General features: G+C 49.0%; 1 protein-coding gene across 8 annotated transcripts in view; it reads left to right on the plus strand.

Annotated features, from left to right (window-relative positions):
- PKIG (cAMP-dependent protein kinase inhibitor gamma) overlaps positions 1–16,633 on the plus strand; it is a 77,242-nt gene that overhangs the window by 55,257 nt on the left and 5,352 nt on the right. For 3 of the 8 annotated variants that reach the window (XM_020911472.2, XM_020911468.2, XM_020911473.2), the window contains one exon: positions 5,537–5,790. The exons of the other annotated variants lie outside the window; for them this stretch is intronic. The gene's annotated coding sequence lies outside the window, so the exon portion shown is untranslated. The remainder of the gene's footprint in view (positions 1–5,536; positions 5,791–16,633) is intronic. 8 annotated transcript variants of the gene reach the window in all.

Consider the following 16,633-nt stretch of genomic DNA (forward strand, 5'->3'; position numbering starts at 1 on the left):
ATTTACCTCAGTGGCTTACAAGAGAATGTGTTTCTTCAATCATCTACTTAAGCAGATGGAATCATACACAGGAGTTATTAGCAAATCTGGGTGCGATGCCAACTTCCCCATCCACCAATTGTTTGTTGTAAAAGTATTTTCATAAAGACCAGGGCACATGATGGGTATTTTAATACTGTGGTGCAGAAGCAAAAGCAGGCAAAACGAAGCCCAAAGAAACAAGTACAGCCCAGTGATCTGATGAGGAGAGATGGTGCGGGTCCCTTCCAGCTGGAAGAAGAATGCAGTTCATAGATCCTCTGCCTGGAAGTATGGCTGCCTTGGGTCAGTGTTTGTATCTATATGGTATCTAAACATTTTTTGACAGCCTCTGATCTGTGGTCCAACCACCTTCCTTGCCCCCAACTTTTCTACCCCTTTCCAACTCCATCTTCTTGCATTTGGGCAGAATCTCCATTTTTTATTTCACTGTCCTAGTAGTCCTGGGAGTTTGGGGGATTTCCAACTCCTTCGATTTCCCTCTCATGGCCCCGCCTGCCTCTAGCACCACTCCTAAGATTCCTCTTCTGTTGGCAGAGAAAGGATTTTATCTGGCAGGCAGCTGCCCTGGGTCTGAAACTCCCCAGCTGCTTATCAGCAAGGCATTTGAGCCTTGCCCTGTAGCAGCTTCCCAAGCCACCAGGCTTGTGTCCTGTTCTGACTCAATGACGCCGGGAAGCCCCTGGATGCAGATGTTTGCAGTGACTTGGATGCGGCAGTCAGCTCCCAGGACTGTTTATCTGGCCAAGGTCAGAGGGCCTTCTGTTCCAGTTGCTGTGGGAGCACTGGGACCTAGCCACTGAACCTTGAGGATGCTAGGGTTATGTGAGGTTTAGAGCCAAGGTATTTAAACAGGCTTCTTCTGGGATTCAAGATTTTCCTGTAAACATGGGTGCAGTTTTGTATGTATACACACACATACTCTCCTAGGCTAAATATCTATAGCTTTCCTCAGATTCTCAGATGTGTCTGTGACCTCTGAATGTTAAGAATCAGTGGTCTAGAGAGGGGCTTCCCTGGTGGTAAAGAATCCACCTGTTCATGCAGGAGACATGGGTTCAATCCCTGATTTGGGAAGATCCCCTGGAGAAGGAAGTGGCAATCCACTCCAGTATTCTTGCCCGGGAAATCCACGGACAGAGGGACCTGGCGGGCTCCCATGCCTGGGGTTGCAAAGAGTCTGATACGACTTAGCGACTGAGCACGCACGCATGGTCACAAGAGAGCCCCAAGTGTTTCGGGGTCCCGGGTCTCCTTAGGCACCAGCCTTCCTTATGCCGGGATATCTTGGTTTTTCTGTTTAGGGGTGAACTGGGACAAACTAGCTAATATCGCTGGAGCTTAAAGCCATCTGATGGCACGTCCCAAAGTCTAATCACAAAATTGCGCCCCAGCCCCTGTTCCATCTCACTGAGCACACTTTGGGGGTTTTCTGGTTTCTGAGTCTATGGCTCAGGGGGGCGTTACAGCAGCTACACTGACAGCAGTGGGAACAGTGCTGTTTCTGTATGCTCAGGCATGTCCAACTCTTTGCGGCCCCGTGGACTGGAGCCCGCCAGGCTCTTCTGTCCATGGGATTTTCCAGGCAAGAATACTGGAATGGGTTGCTATTTCCTCCTCCAGGGGAACTTCCCAACCCAGGGATCGAACCCAAGTCTCCTGCATCTCCTTCCTGAGCCACCAGGCTTGTGTCCTGTTCTGGCTCAGTGCCAAATGAATCTGCAGGCAAGTTCTTTACCGCTGAGGCACCTGGGAAGCCAGCCAGTGGGAACAGTGTTGATGGATAGCTGAATTTCAGTCTGGCTTACCACCACCAGGAACAGCATCCAGTGCTTTGTACACCTTATCTTATTTGATCATCACAACTTCCCATGTAGGTTGAAGCTCTTATTTTATGTGTGGAGAAACTGAAGTACAGAAAAATCTTTTAATTCACCAGAGGTCACACAGTCAGTAAGTGGTACATGACCCAAGTACATGAGCTTAACCACCACGCTTTATGGTGAAAGTAAATTCACCGATTTTAGAAAAAAACAGTGCGCTCTGCAGTGTAGGTCAAACCACTCTGTATCTTATAATACTGAGAAGATTGCCACGTTATACAAGATATTAAAAACTATGCACCCAGCACTGATCTTAAATCATTAAGAAAAGGTTAGTGGGTAATATGCTAATGCATTAGTGCAGTGCCTGAGAAGAGTCTCTCTCCATTTTAATTCAGATACGGGTTTCTTTTTTTTTTGGTACAACTTTACTGAGATATAATTCATATGCCACACAGTTCACCCATTTAAAGTATATACAATTCATTGGCCTACAGTATATTTCAGAGTTGCATATCTGTCACCATGATCATTTTAGAACCTTATCATTCCCTCTAGAAGAAACCCCACATCCTGAACTCATCACCCTCCCAAGCCCCCCAGCCTCCCCAGTCCCAGGCAACCACCAGTCTGCTTTCTGTCTCCACAGAAGGTTCTGATGCTTAAAAGAGTAACAGTGTGGGAATCTTGGTGATCTGGAGTGAGTCATTCCCTGAGGAATAATTAGACAAATGAAATTTGACTCTAATGTATTTTATAAATGGTTTTATTAGCTAAAGAAGCTACGAGCCTATCTTTGATATGCCCAAATTTAGGACTGACAAGAGACAAGTTTCTCTGAGTCATTTCCACTTCTCAGCATCACCTGTCGAGTGGGCTTTTCTCAGCGAGCAGCTATAAGACGATGACAGTCTCCAGTGGCGTCAGAACCAGCGGCGGTTTGGCCATGGGATCTCTTTCCTGTCGCTGGAGTCCCCGGCTCACTTTCTCTCTCTGCCTGACTCTAGCTGTTGAAATGAAGGGGCCCTCCGCTTGTTGCCCATCACTCTGAGATTCAGGGCAGGACCTCGTCAGATGCTTGGAGGTTGCGTGCGTTCCACCACATGCTCTCTTGGACTCTTTCAGGTTGGCAGATCCACTGTGTCTCTCCTGCCTCACTCATTCCTTCTGAAAGCATTTCCTGGGTGCCGTGCTGCGGGCATGGTGTGGGCGCTCGGTCAGTCCCTCCACACACTCCTCATCCCGGTCAGTACAGCGCCTGGCCTTCCTGGATCCAGGGGGCCGGGGTCATTTGCGCTGAGACCAGCCAGAGGGGCAGGGAGTTTGGTGACAGAACAGTCCTCTGTTAAGGATGAGGCAGATGCCGTGTCCGCCCCCTCGAGACAGAGCCGTCCCCAGAATGCACCATCCTAGAGAAGGCGCTCGGAATCGGGGTGGAGGAAACCCAGGTTCAAGGCCTGATTCGGTCAGTAACTGGTCGGAGGACCTCAGGGGACTCATAACAACTTCTCCAAGCCACGAGCTGTCCATTGTGAGGGTTCAGTAACACAAGGCCTCCCAAGGTGTCTTCAGTCCCAGTGCTGGGAAGAGTGCGTGCTCTGTAGGTGTTGAAGGGGTCCCTGAAGGAGAGAAGGAACATCCTGTGATTCTCAGAGCTGGAGCAGAGCCCTTGCAGGTCAGGTGACTAGGTGGAAAGAAGGTCTCAAGGAAGACCAAGGGGAACCTCCTTCTCCTTCTCCAGGAACCTCAGTCCTTCCTGCCGTTTCGCCCCTTTCAGCTCACCTGTCCTCAACTCTGGCGTGCTCTGCTTCCCCAAGCCAAAGGGAGCCACCACCTTTGAGGCCTTGGGCCTAGGAGCCAGGCACCTGGGCGTGTAGGGCGGGGTGGGTTCCCAAACATCCTTGCTGTGTGTTAAAGGGACCTACCTAATTGTACAGGGCTACCGAGAAGCACTTCTTAACCATACCCGACACATAGCACATATACCCTGTAAATAGTACCATTTTTAGTTTATTATTCCCTTTGTTATTTGTTTGGTCAGGGACCAGGGCTGGGGTGGTTGTTTTCATCACTGGCTTGAGAGTGCACATGTTCATTGCTTATTTTGTATGTTCACTGCTTATTTTGTTTGTTCATTAGCGCGTTCTTATGGATGCATTTACTGAGCATCTTCCATGCATCACACACTGTACTATGTGGCAGGGATAGTGACCAGAAGGACTGCCTGTCCTCCTGAAGCCAGTGGGGAAGGCAGATATGGGACAGGTGGGCACATATGGGCAGATATGGGACAGCTGGGACAGCAAAGCAGGAAGCTCTTATCTTCTGCTGGGTCAGGGAGGGATCACTGGGCCCTGAGGGCTGGTCATCCCCTGAAGACCCTGTGCCTGGAGGTAGGGGGCTGAGGGCTGGGGTATTGAACCGAGGGACTGGAATCGTGTGCAGACTCTGGGTCAAAGGCACAGGAGAACATGATGTTGCTGAGTCACTGTTGTGTCTGACTCTGTGCAGCCCCATGGACTGCTGCATGCCAGGCTTCCCTGTCCGGAGCTTGCTCAAACTCATGTCCATCGAGTCAGTGATGCCATCCAACCATCTCATCCTCTGTGGCCCCCTTCTCCTCCTGCCCTCAATCTTGCCCAGCATCAGGGTCTTTTCCTGTGTCTCTGCTCAGGTCATTGGAGAAGGAAATGGCAACCCACTCCAGTGTTCTTGCCTGGAGAATCCCAGGGATGGGGGAGCCTGGCGGGCTGCCGTCTGTGGGGTCACACAGAGTCGGACACGACTGAAGTGACTTAGCGGCAGCAGCTGTTCAGGTCGGACGGTCCCTGGCTTGGAGACATGTGATTCTGCCAGGTCCTCTTGCCTCGGTCCTCTCCTGTGTTATGCTGTGTGGATTCCGAGCTCTGCTTCTCTCCAGAGGCAGGAGGAATGGAATGAGAACCTTGTTTCTCCTTTAGCTGAAGACCAGAGGCCCCCCGCCACCCCAGCTGGCCCTGCTTTTGGGTCAATAGTGTCTGTGCCTGTGAGGGATGTGTGATGAGACGCCCTCAGGCCTAACTCCCCGTCCACTCGGGGCGGGGGGGTGCGGGGAGGGGACTCTGAGAACTGGCGTGGAAGGGAGCATTAAAGCATTCGTCTGGGAATGGCCCTGAAAGGGTGAAGTCAAAATCGGAGCAAAACTCCGGGTCAGCTCTTATCCTCCAAGGCCCTGGAAGGCCCCAGCCACCCTGAGCCTTCTCTCTCCCTCACTCGCTGCACACCAGCCCCGCGGCCTCCTTGTCCTCTTGCTGGACACCAGGGGGGCCCCGCCTCTTGCACGCTGTTCCCTCTGCCTGGCACACTTACCTGGGTATCCCCCCCAGGGCTCTGCACCCAGGTCCCTCTCGCAGAGGGGCTCCCTGGCTACTCTGAGAGAACCCCCCGCCCCTTGCCCTCTTGCAGTTTTCTCTGAGGCACTGGTGCCCCTGATGGTTGTTCTGTTTGCTCGTGAGTCACTCCAACAGAGCGTGAGCTTCCTGAGGGCAGAGACTGTTCTAGTCCTTGCTGACTCCTGGGTGCCCAGTGAGCAGTAAATATAAAGGAGTGGAGGGGGTTGTTTCTTTAAAGTTAGTGACTGTGTGTAAGTGGCTGGTTTCTGAGCCCATTCTGCCTTGTACATCTTATTGTTACAGCTCCTAGCAACCAAGCTTTTCAAAGATTCTTAAAGTTTTAAGAGATTCCTGTACAGAATCAGTCCCTAAAGTCTCTCCTCTCTCATCATGTGTGTGGGCCATGACACCTTCCATCAGGAACAGAGGCTGATATGGGCAGTGGTCATCAGCGACAACACGCACACCGCATCCGCCTCTGGATCATTGTCAGATTCCCCAGGGGAGGCAGAAGGGATAGTTTGAAGCTGTGGTTCACCAGTGATTTTGGAATTCTGGTATGTGCGCCCCTGCCCCTCATCCCTGGTTAAGAATTTCGGGTGTTTGAGTCAACCTCCCTAAGTAAACCTTGACTGTCCCTCCAGGGCCCCTGGTGTCTCACTGCTTTTGTATCTGTGGCACCTGGTCCCAAGCCTGGTACACACTGAGTGATCAGTAATATTTCGTTACATGAATAGATGAATGAATTCATATTATAGAGATAGTATCTTGCTTCTTTTCATTCTCCACTGTGGTTTTGGGGCATGTTTTCTGTAGACTTTTAGAGGTACTCTAGAGGAATCCCTAGCTGGAAGTCACATTAGAACTCTCTCTGTTTATCCACTGCCACATAACACTCCACTGCCAGTATTCAGTGGTTTAAAATGACAGCAGTGACGTGTTACCTTCCATGCTTCTTCCTGTGGGTCAGGAATTTGGGAACCGCCCAGCTGGACAGTTCTGGCTTGAACCTCCCATGCAGTTGCAGGTGGTGGCTGGTGTCGGAGCCTCGAGGAGCCGGCTTGGAGCCACCTGCTGTATCTCCCTCCATGGCCACCCCAGACGTTTCCATATGACTGGTTTGGGCTTCCCCAAAACGTGGCAGCCTCAGACTTCCTACACGCAGCTCAGAGCTCCCAAGACAAGTGTCCCAAGAGAGAGCCAGATGGCAGCTGTGACACTTTTTCTGACCCCATCTTGGAAGTCACACATCATCATTTCTCTTGTACTCTGTTAGTTAGAGGCAAGTCACGACAACCAGCTCATTTACAAGGATACAAATTACACTCCACCGCTTGACAAGAGAAATGTCAAAGAACTTGTAGACATGTTTCAAAAACACCACACGGATGCCCAGCTTACCCCTTCCTTCTACACTTGAGACCCCCGAGGTTGGAGAAACAAGAACCTTGCCCAAAGGCACCCATCCTGGCATCGGCAGAGCTGGAGCTCAGTCCAGCCACTGGAGCTCTGGCTAGCCTGTTGGGAAGTGATCTCACTTCACCTTCCGGTCCTCCTTCCACGTTCCAGCTGGGACTGCTGGCCTCTGGGAACCTTGTGTTTTAGCAGAGCCCTCACCAAGTATAGATAATGTGCAAACCACAGGAGACCCAGGGAGACTCAGTCTCCAAGCAGTAATATTGTTGGGCTATATTCTGCTTCTTTCCCAAGGCTCCGTAGAAGCACTCAATACCGTGGATTGAAGAGCTTGTATCACCATCCCAAAAGCCCAACCCCAGCCCTCCATGAAATGCTGACACTGCCTAGCCATAGGGGGAGACACAGTGGCAGAATGGGCGAGGGTTTTTTTAAATGTGTACCCCCAATACTTGTTCACCAAAGTTAGATGACAAAACTTAGAATTTGTTGTGGCAGAGTTCAAAGAATCAATTCAACGTCACTGGATGGGTTCGTAAGATTTTACATTTACAGTCAAACATTCTCAACAGATTTTGCTTAAGCCTGGGTAAAGTGCATCTGGGTATATGCTTTTGCCAGCATTATAAAATGGTTTCCTAGGACTTCATTGCTTGTCCTTCATTCAGAAATGCCTTGTTATGAGGTGGGGGATAGAGGAGAAAAAAGGGGAGAAAGGGAAGTAGACAGTTTTCAGTGAATCCTTACTGCCTGCCAGGCCTGATGCTATCTCATTTCTGTGCTTCCTGTCCCAATAGTACAGGCTCCCTCCTCCCCACACTCAGAGGATGATATGACCTTGGGCAAGTACTTAGCCTCTCAGTACCTCAGCTTCCTCCTGTGTAGGACAGAAGTAGTAATGCCTCCTACCACAGAGAGTTGCTGTCAGATTAAGTGAGATGCCTGTAAGATGCTTAGCAGTGTAGCAGGCAGTCAGGACTAAGTGATTGCCAGCTCTGATTATTCCCTACGAGCCCCTTTCCGGGCACACCTCCATTTTACAGAAGAGGCTTCTGTGGCCATTGAGGTGCGCAGCTCTAGGGACAGCAGCTGAGCGACCCCAGGCCCTCGCTGAGTCACCCTATCATGTAGGATTCCAGGTGTTCAGCCACACGCAGCTGGGGGAGCACGGGAACTCACGACCTGCAGGGCCCCGTGTCAGGGTCCCAGAGTAGGAGCGCCTGAAAAGGCAGGGTCAGGAATCCATTTAAGAGGCTCTATAAAAAGAAAAGTGACAGAGAACGTTCCAGGCAGAGCACGCTGTCTCATGAAGGCCCTGAAGTCCGGAAGAGCTAGTATGAGGAATTAAAGACCCGAATGGGCTGCGAAGAAGGTGGAAACGAGACAAAAAGCTCACAGAAGGCGGGGCCAGGTCAGTGTGGGATGTCAGGGGCTGGTGTAGAGAGCTTGGACTTGGCCAGATGTGAAAAGCTAGAGCATCCAAGGCCGGATGAAGCGGGGAACCACGGGACCCAGTGTCTGAGGCGCGTACCTTGCCCTGGCCCTCGTGGCGAGCGCAGACCTTGGGTCGAGGGCAAGCGGGGAACAGCGAGGTGGTGAGGAGATGCCGCCGCTAGGGGCGCACGTGAGCAGTGATGGAGAGCGGGAGGTGGACCGGAGAGGGGGCCCGTTCAGGTTCAGTTCTGAAGTAGAAGCGACCGGGCCCGGTGACAGACCGGACCGGGAGTGAAGAAGGAGAAGAGTCCGTTCCCCTGGGATGGCCCCAGGTTTCCAGCTTGAGCAGCCTCGACATCTGGTTCCGTCAGTGACCTGGGGGTTGGCTGGGGGGAGCAGGCTTGTGATCCGACACGTGAAGTTGGAAATGCTGGTGAGACGTTCAAGGGAAGGGCGGAGTAGGCGGTTAGACTGCCCGTTCTAGAGCTCTGAAGAGAGAGCGGCCTGGGGAGCCATCCACACGGACTCCGGGGCAAGGGTGTGAGCCCCGGGGGCCTGGTGCTAGGGTGGGGGCCTCTCACGTGGAGGTCCCTGACAGAGAGGCGCCTGCACGGACCAGGTTAAGGAGTGGCCCTTGAGGCTGGAGGGAGGCCCAGAGGGTGTGGGGTCTGCAGGGGCCCCCGCGGAGAGTGGCCTGAGGAGAAGGGCGTCCATGGAGACCGCGTGTGAGTCAGCACCGCCCCTCTTCCCTCCCAAAGCAGGTCTCTCCACCGCCTGCCCCCGGGCCGCGTGGTTTTGGGCCCCTGCGTGCAGAGGCCAAGGCCCTGCCCAGCTGCCTCCAAAGGATGCCTCCCTGGGGGCATCATGTGCTGCCCTGGTAGGAGGGTTCCTCTCTGGAGACTCCGCCCTGGTGTGTCCCTCCAGGACTAGGTAGAGCTCGGGGCTGGTCCCCAGCAGACCTCGGCGCGTTCCAGAACCACTGCCCTGCCCTTTCCTAGGTTCTGGGAATGCGCTCAGTCTGGGGCCCTGGCCTTTTTTTTTTTTTTTGCCTGCCTCAGTGCTTCTCTGGGTCTGGCTTCTCATCACAGAGAAAAGCCGCTTCCTCTGAATTTGAGGACTGCCAGCTCGGCAGGCCCTGGTATTTCCATCAGGTTTCCACAGCCCTTGCTTTCCCTCAGAGGAGCCTTAGAAAGCATGTTCTCCACCCCTGAGGAGGCCTGTCCCAGGGGACTAAGTCCCACTGTCTGCTCCGTGTCCACTGCAGAAGGGTCTGCTTTCTTATTTGTACGGTCTCTGCAAATACTTAATTTTTTAAAAAGAAAAAAAACAGGAAATGACCTTTCTGGTATATTTGGAAAACAATTTGGCGCTGTCATGGAATCTGCCTGAGCTATGAGGACTAATAGCGGCAGACTTGGAACAGACTGTGTAGCTCTTGGCAAAGGCTGGGGCCTCTTCAGTTTACAGAGCTGGGGGGAGAGTAACAACCAAAGGGAGAAGATGGCTTCCTGTGGGGAAACCAGACAGCACCAGGGCAAGCACCTGCGAGTGCGCAGCCTCTGGCCCCATGCCGCCAAGGGTCTGGGAAGGTGAGCCCAAAGCCTCTTCTTTTCAGGGCCAAAAGCTTTACCCTGAGGAAGGCCCCCAAACCTCCCAAAGATGGGGAGGAGCAGAAGAGCGTCAGGCTTGAGCACTGCTCAGGGCTCAAGCTGAGATAGAAGATGGTAGATCGCTTATTCCCAGATTGGCTGTTGACTCTGCCTAAATCACCCTCTGTCTGACTTTCCTGTGGACCTCAGTGCAGGATCACATCCTTTAGGAGGCCTTCCCTGACCGTACAGTGTTGAACTGAACAACCCCCACGCAGAGAAACCTGTTCTCTTCCTCCACAACACTTACCACAGTCCCTGATGATAGATTTGTTTATTTGTTAATGCCCCTCTCTCTTTTATTAATTAAAGTATAGTTGAGTTACAGTGTTTCAGGTGTATAGCAGAGCAATTCAGTCATATATATATCTATCTATCTATCTATCTATCTATATATATATATATATATATCTTCAGTCTCATGTATATATATATGCACACACTTATATATTCTTTTTCAGATTCTTTCCCATTATAGGATATTACAGGATACTGAATATAGTTCCTTGTCTAATATAGTAGGTCCTTGCTGGTTATCTATCATATGTATAGTATAGTATGTACCTGTTAATTCCAAATTTATTTCTCCCTCCCCTTCTCCTTTTGGAAACCCTAAATCTGTTTTCTATGTCTGTGAGTGTCTGTGAGTCTATTTCTGCCTTATAAATGAGTTTATTTGTACCATTAGTTTAGATTCACATATAAGTGATATCATATTGTATGTGTCTTTCTCTGCCTGACTTACGTCACTTAGTGTGATAATCTCTAGGTTCATCCATGTTGCTGCAAATGGCAAGAATTATTTCATTCTTTTTTATGACTGAGAATTATTCCATTATATATATGTGTGTACATGTATACACACACCACATCTTCATCTGTTGATGGACATGTAGGTTGCTTCCATGTCTTGCCTGTTGTAAATAGTGCTGCTCTGAACTTTAGGGTACTTGTATCTTTTCAAGTTAGAAGTTTCTCCAGATATATGTCCAAGAGTCACATGGCGACTCCGTACTATTCTCCAAGCTGTATCAATTTACATTCACACCAACAGAGTAGGAGGGTTCCCTTTTCTCCATACCCTCTCCATTATTTGTTATTTGTAGGCTTTTTGATGATGGCCATTCTGACTGACATGAGGTGACATCTCATTGTAGCTTTGATTTCCGGTGCCCTTTTCTGTTATCACATTGTAAATATCTTTTTGGCTCCAATGCATACCCCATACCTGGCGTAGTGCCTGGCATATAAAAAGTACTCAGTAAACACTGAATGAATAAGTGAATGAAATTTCAGGACTGGAAGACGTTTAGGGACCATATTTCAACCTGATTATTCTGATGGAGGGAGAGTAAGCTGGGAGAGAGGGAAGGTCCCAGGGGTCGGGGAGCGGTGGCGGGTGGTCACCCTGCTGTGAGGAGACTGAGCCAGACCTCTGGCCCCTGTTATAAGGCAAAGCTGCATAGTCTTTGCTCTGCTCTGGAATCTAGACAGTCTTCTATTATTCACTCATTTATGTAATATTCATTGGGCTTCACGTCTGTGCTAGGTCTATCAGATGCAGCAGTCTACATGTCAGTCAGGGCGTCACATTTGTGGAACTTAATTCACTCAGCACCGTGAAGCACAAAAGCAGGAAGTGTGAGTTTTGGCTTTTGTGCATCACTAAACACAGAGTAAAACCAAAGAAGCTGAAAGAAAGCGTCAGTAGGACAGTTTTACTGATAAGTCACCCAGTGAGAATGGACCATAGTAATGACTTATTGTGAGCCTCTTCCCTTGCACGCATCTTATCAGACTCTTTTTGAGCACACTGTCCCGTTGACTTCACAACAGCCCCCAGAGCAGAAGGTGTTACTGTTATCCCTGTGTGGCTGAGGAGGCAGCTGGGGTCCTGAGAAATGGAGGCAGTTGTCCAAGGTCTCTGAGCCCATAAACAGGGATGTGGGCTGCACACTGGTGCTGGAGGCCTCCTGGCAACCACACGCCCTCGAGAGATGGGTCGTATCACTGGGGATCACGACCCCCAGGGGTGCAGCAAGGCATGAGAGAAAGAGCTCTGGACTAGGAGGTCAGATGGCTGGATCAAGAACTTTGGGTGAGTCACTTTCCCTTTCTGAACCTCACTTTCCCCCAGCTATTAATGAGAGGTTTGTCTCTGTGAGCTCAGGGAGCCGTTTCAATTTGATGATTCCACAAAATGTTTTGAGATAAGTGGGAAAAATTAAGGTAGATTCCCTACCTCATACCTCATAGCACATAAACTTGAGCTCAATGAAAGATTTAAATATGAAAAATAAAGCCACGAAAGTACAAGAAATAAGCAAGAGAGAATTCTTCACTAATCTTGGAGTAGGGAAGACATTTCTAAGTATGATCCAGAACCTGAAAACCATGCAGTAAAATATGGATCAGTTTGACTACATGAATAGGAAAAAAAAAAAAAGTGTGCACGCAGAGAAATAAAATCAGAGAACAAAAACCAAACGATACTTGTAATGCTTCTTAATGTAAAAGACTGATTGTCTCAATATATAAAGAACTCCCACAAATCAGTGGGAATGCCACCATCTAATAGAAAAGTGGGCAAAAGGATTTGAGTACAGCTCAAAGAAAAGCAAATACACACGGAAAGATGCTGTGTTTTACCCCCAGGAGCAGTGCAAGCTGATATAGCCAGGGACTGTTCTCACATGTCAGCTTGCTGACTTACTGGCTCAAGGGTATGAGAAAAGTTGAGGTTTCTTGGTGTATCGTGTCAGATCACTCCTCAGAGAGTTTCTGGCGTTGATGCTGTTGTTAACAGTCTGAAAACGACCATTTGCAGATGCATCTTCAACTCTGAGGATGGTTGCTCATATTTCCCCATTTGCTGTTGACTTTTAAGAGCAGAGAGTGAAGGGAAAATATACAAATATTGCAGAAAAATGAAAATACTGTGTTCCCTAGACCTATCCCTGCGGAAGTGGAAGCGGGGAGGCAGCCGGAGCACGCTGGTGGCGGTTGGCGTCTTCCAGGATTGGCCTTTGAGCTGGGCACACTTCCCTCTCTGAGCCAGGGAGGTTGGCCTCCTGCTCTGGGCAGCTTGTAAGGTCAGCTGGGCAAGGGCAGGAGCCAAAGCCCCAGGGTGCTAGTTCGAGCAGGGCGCTGGCCTTTCTGATGGAGCCTGTAACTCCATCCGTCCCACAGTGTCAGATACTGGAGACCTGGACAGGACCATCAGCACAGCCGTCTACGGCCAACAGAGGCCTTTCCCGCTGGTTCCCACAGGCAGGGAAAGAGGGCTGGAGAGGAGATAGAGCGATGGACAGACTCAGATTTAATCTGACAAGTGTTTCCTCAGCACCTACTGTTTGCCAGGCCCTGGGCGAGAAGCTGAAGATGGAGCACCCAGAGCATGTGGTTCAGCTGCTGGGGTTAGGCCTTTTGGCCTGGCCTGGTGAAAACCCAGACAGAAATACCGGTTCTCGTGGAGCCCACATCCTAGTTGGGGGAAAAGCCCCGAGGAGCCGGCTTGGGAGCTGGTGTGGCCTGCCCAGGGTCTCCCTCCCTCTGGCAGTTATGGGTCCTGCCACCTGAAACAGACCTTCCCAGGTCGTGGTGATCAACTCACCTCACAGACCTCAGAGGCTGCTGTGGAAATTTAGTAAGCGAGGTACAGGAAACGTAGTGATTTGATTACTGTTGCTTTTACTATTGTGGTTAGACCTATCATTATAAATTTTATTCTGTTATTGCTGTCATTACCACAGGCCACTCCCCAGTTCTGGAGCTTTCAGCAGTTTCCCCAGAGGGAGAGTGTAGGAGTGAACCTTCCGTGACCTACGGAAGAACCATCTCTTGGCAGATTCAGAGTCTGGAGTTGGTTTTTTTTTTTGGCCAAGAAGCAGCCAGCAACACAACTAGGGCAACTTCTTTCTTTCAAGGCAGCTTAGAAAAATTGGCTTGGTGCGCCCCCTGCTGGAGCTCTGGGGATTGCCTTGGAATTCTGACCCATCCTTCATTCTTTTACAGACCTGGAGGCCCAGAGGGGGCAATCTTGCTCAAGGTCTGACAGCAGAACAGGTCACGTGTCTTTTTCTTTACTCTTCCTACTGCAGGATGCCTCCCTGTCTCCTCCTCATTCATTCTCCAGGTGTCTCTTCTCAGCCTGGGGTTGTGGGGAGATGTGGGTGCAGCCCTCCATACTGACCAGTCCCTCTTTTCTCTCTTTCTCTCTCTCTCTCACACACACACACACACACACCACTTACTGAGCCCCACCCTGGGCGCTTTCTGGGAGCTTCCTGCCAATGTCGGTTACTTTCTGAAAGCATTGCACAATGAGTTGGGCTTATACAAACTCCTTCCGTTATAAAAAATTTAGTCTTAGGCGTGGAAGTTCCTCTTCGTCACAAAGTACCACATTTGGCAAGGTGTTTTTCTTGTATCTTTCTGTTCTCCACAGAAACTGGGTTATCTTTCTTTCTTTTTTTTTTAAATTGAAGTGTGGTTGATGTACAATATTTTTTAAATTATTTCTATACAGCAGAGTGATTCAGTTATACATACACATGCACATATACATTGTTTTTTATATTCTTTTCCATTATGGTTAATCACAGGATATTGAATATAGTTCTCTGTGCTATACAGTGAGACCTGGTTTATCCATTCTATGTATAAAAACTTGTATCTGCCAACCCCAACCTTCCACTCTGTCCCTCCCAGCCCCCTCCCCTTGGCAATCACTGCTCTGTTCTCTGTTTCTGCTTCTGTTGTGTAGGTAGGTTCATTTGTGTCATATTTTAGATTCTACATATAAGTGATAGCATACATAGTATTTGCCTTTCTGACTCACTTCAGTTACTATGATCATCTCTGGTTGCATCCATGTTGCTGCAAATGGCATTGTTTCATTCACTTTTATGGGTGAGCAGTATTCCATTGTGAGTATGTACCACACCTTTATCCATTCACCTGTCAGTGGACATGTAGTTTGTCTCCAATGTCTTGACTGTTGTGAGTAGTGCTGCTATGAACATAGGAATTCATGCATCTTTTTGAATTGGAGTTTTGTCTGGATATATGCTTAGGAGCGGGATTGCTGGATCATATCAGTTTTCTGAGGAACCTCCATACTGTTTTCCACAGTGGCTGAACCAAGTTACATTCCCACCAACAGTGTAGGAGGGTTCCTTTTTCTCCATACCCTCTGTGAGGTGGTACCTTGTAGTTCTGATTTGCATTTCTCTAATAATTAGTGATTTTGAGCATCTTTTCACATGTCTATTGGCCCTCTGCATGTCTTCTTTGGGGAAATGTTGGTATAGGTCTTCTGCCCATTTTTCGATTGGGTTGTTTTTCTTTTGGTGTTGTTGAGTTGTATGAGCTGAAACTGAGTTTTCTCTAAGGTGTTGCAATCTGAATTTTTCTCTTTTTTTAATATTTTTTTTGAGGTGGACCATTTTTAAAGTCTTCGTTGAATTTGTTACAATATTGTTTCTGTTGTATGTTTTGGCTTTTTGGCTGTGAGGCATGTGGGAATCTTAACTCCCGGACCAGGGGTCTAACCCACACCCCGTGCTTCAGAAGGCTGAGTCTTAACCCCTGGACCACCAAGAATGTTCCTGAATTTTTCAGCTAATAGTTTATCTCTGACACTTTGCCATCAGTATGTGTCCACCCAGTATAGGTTATTTTTTGAATACTCTATAATTCATGCAATGCCTAGCCTTTTCAGGGACATTTGGGAGCTTCCCTGTCACTGACCGTGTACAGTAAACATCCTCACACTATGAAGAGCGTTGGCATTTGCCTTCATATGTTTGGAACTGGGATTTGCTGGGCCCATCTCAACTAGAGTACTGTGAACTCCTATGGTCAGGCCAGTGTCTTAGACCCCACCCCCCCCCAACCCCCGCTTCCTAACTCAGGGTCTGCCCAGTGGCCAGAATCCCTGTGGTGACTGTGTGATTTGATTGCCTTCAGAAAATCATCAGTGCTCAAAGGGAGATACTTCTATTCCCTTAGCAGATTAACCTTTTAAAATATATATATAATAGCAGTATCCATTCTTGACAAGGGTGCAGATAAATGGACAGTTTTACAGGCTGCTGGTGGGAATATAAATAGGAACAGAACTGAACTTATGAGTTTTATTTACTCATCTTTTTCGGTTATTATAAATACCATTATGTCATTCAGGAAGGCAAATGTGTCAAAATATTGTGTCTTAAACATTATTTCACCCTTCCCTTTAGCTTAGCAATTCTACTTCTAGGAATGTACTCTAAAGAAATAGCTAGACATAGGCTGAAATATTTACATAAAGACCTAGTGCTGCCTATTTGTTGTTGTTTAGTCGCTAAGTTGTTTCTGATTCTTTGCAACCGCATGGACTGGAGCCCGCCAGGCTCCTCTGTCCATGGGATTCTCCAGGCAAGAACACTGGAGTGGGTTGCCATGCCCTTCTCCAGGGGATCTTCCTGACCCAGGGATCAAACCTGGGTCTCCTGTGTTGCAGTCAGACGCTTTACTGTCTGAGCCAGCAGGGATGTGTTCATGTCTAGGGGGACTCTTCAAAAATTTTATGATATACCCAAGCACATGTGCAAAAATCATCTTCAGGACATGCTTTAGGGAGTTTCCAACAGTAAACTATAAAAGACAGCATACTATACTATGATCTCCAGGTCTTTGTTCACATGCATGTGGTTCTTTATACATGTGGCTCTCCTCTCTCTCAGCTGTAGAATCAACCAGCAGGGCTGTTGACCACCGTCTCTGTAACCGTGTCGGTAACAACAGGGCTTCTTTGGTGGCTCAGTGAAGAATCCACCTGCAGTGTAGGAGACCCAGGTTCAGTTCTGGGGTTGGAAAGATCCCCTGAAGAAGGGAATGATTGTCCACTCCAGTATTC

Source organism: Odocoileus virginianus, chromosome 9 (genome assembly GCF_023699985.2).
Source record: "Odocoileus virginianus isolate 20LAN1187 ecotype Illinois chromosome 9, Ovbor_1.2, whole genome shotgun sequence".
NCBI lineage: Eukaryota > Metazoa > Chordata > Mammalia > Artiodactyla > Cervidae > Odocoileus > Odocoileus virginianus.